The following is a 2,059-nucleotide window of genomic DNA, read 5'->3' as shown; positions in this document are numbered from 1 at the left end:
CACCAAAAAGGACTTGTTTGTAAACATGTAAAAATAGGTGTTAAAAATGTGATTTGATGAAAAATGTGGGCTGTTATAAGAGTGAATATGAATTGGCTAGGCTTAGGTAAGAAAGAGATTGGACACATTTCATTTTACGAGCTTAAGGACCAAAGTGTAAATATGTGAAAGTTTAGGGGCAAAATTGTATTTTTTCCAAAGTATGATTTATGCACTAATTTGAATAATGTGATAATTAAATGAGTGAAATTTGCTATTTTATATCAAGAAAAATAGAGTCCGGACCTAAACCGAGGAAAGAACAAGGTTGTATTTATTAACCTAATTTTTCTTTCTCTTGCAGGTTTTTATAGTTTATGACTAGAAGAAACCCATCGGGACATTACTTTTTGATGAAGAAATCGATCGTACAGTTCGTAGAAACCAAAGAGAAATAAGGCACAGCTTAAGATACACGGAGAACGAGCAAGAAGACAATACTTAACCCCAACCGAAGAGATGGCTGAAAACCAAGGCAATCCGCTACCTCCTGCAATCGCGGTTAATCAAAATCCTGCTCCACACACTATGTATGATTATGCTAACCTTCTTTAACAGGAACTGAATCAAGTATAGTTAGACCTGCTGTAGCTGCAACTACTTTTGAATTAAAACCTAACACTATTCAAATGATACAACAATTTGTTCAGTTTGATGGTTTGCAGGATGAGGATCCCAACGCTCATTTAGCCAACTTCTTAGAACTATGCGATACATTTAAAATTAATGGCATTTCTGATGATTCCATATGTCTTCGTTGTTTCCCTTTTCATTGAGGAATAAAGCTAAACAGTGGTTGAACTCATTACCACGAGGTCAATTACTACTTGGGAACAAATGACTAAAAAATTTTACTAAAATATTTCTGCCGGCTAAAATGGCTAAATTACGTAATGATATCTCTTCTTTTGTGCAGATGGATTTAGAAACACTATACGATGCATGGGAGAGATACAGGGACCTTTTGAGAAGATGCCCTCACCATGGGTTACCGCTTTGGCTCCAAGTACAAACATTTCACAATGGTCTAAATCCTTTGACTTGGCTAATGGCTGACGCAGCGGCGGGCGGAACCATCAACAATAAAACACTGGAAGATGCCTATGAGTTTATAGAGGAGATGTCCGTGAATAACTATCAGTGGCAAGTCTTGAGGACAAAGCCAACGAAAATAGTCGGCGTTTATAATGTCGATTCGGTCACTATGCTCTCTAATCAAGTAGAACTCTTAAATAAAAAGATTGATGGTTTTCTTAGTTCTTCACAGGTTCACCCAGTAATGCAGTACGAAGCAAGTAGCGGTGAACCAGACCATTCGGAATACCAACCTTATGGCCACAGCATGGATAACGAGCACTTAAACTACATGGGTAATAATCCTCGACTCAAAACAATCTATATAGTAACACTTATAATGCAAGTTGGAAGAACCACCCCAATTTCTCGTGGGGCAGTCAAGGAAATCAAAGACCACAACATCCTTCGGGTACCAACAACCACCCTACCAACAGGAAAAGAAGCCAAACCTTGAAGAGATGCTCTCAAAGTTTATATCAGTGTTAGAAACCCGTTTCCAGAACACCGAGACAGCACTAAAAAATCAACAAGTGTCAATCCAAATCCTCGAAACTCAGATAAACCAGCTTTCCAAACTAATCTCCGAATGACCACAAGGTAGTTTGCCAAGTAATACAAACCTAACCTAAGGGAACAACTCAACGCAATTAAATGCAAGATGACGAAGGAGTCGTTCAGCCTGAACCAGAACCGAGGCAAGAAACTGTGGTGAGCAAAGGTCAAGGTGAGGTAGATCAAAATACAAACAAACCAGTGACTGTCGAATATAAACCTCGTGTGCCATACCCCAATGCGACAAAGAAAGACGCTCGGATGAAAATTTGGTAAATCCTTAAACTCTTTAAAAAATTACATATTAACTACCGTTTATTGAAGCTCTATCGCAGATGCCAAACGCAATGAAAATTTTTAAAAGGAGCTTTTAGCAAAACAAGCAGAAGTT

At 38.3% G+C, this 2,059-nt stretch overlaps 1 non-coding gene across 1 annotated transcript; it reads right to left on the bottom strand.

Moving 5' to 3' along the window:
• Positions 1-922: 922 nt before the first annotated feature.
• LOC121210674 (small nucleolar RNA R71) lies at positions 923-1,029 on the bottom strand. Its single transcript, XR_005905788.1, has one exon. It is a non-coding gene; the product is annotated as a small nucleolar RNA R71 (small nucleolar RNA).
• Between the last annotated feature and the right edge of the window lie 1,030 nt (positions 1,030-2,059).

This window comes from Gossypium hirsutum, chromosome A11 (assembly GCF_007990345.1).
Source record: "Gossypium hirsutum isolate 1008001.06 chromosome A11, Gossypium_hirsutum_v2.1, whole genome shotgun sequence".
NCBI lineage: Eukaryota > Viridiplantae > Streptophyta > Magnoliopsida > Malvales > Malvaceae > Gossypium > Gossypium hirsutum.
The sequence above is the reverse complement of the archived record's forward strand: the minus strand, read 5'-3'. Positions and strand labels throughout refer to the sequence as shown.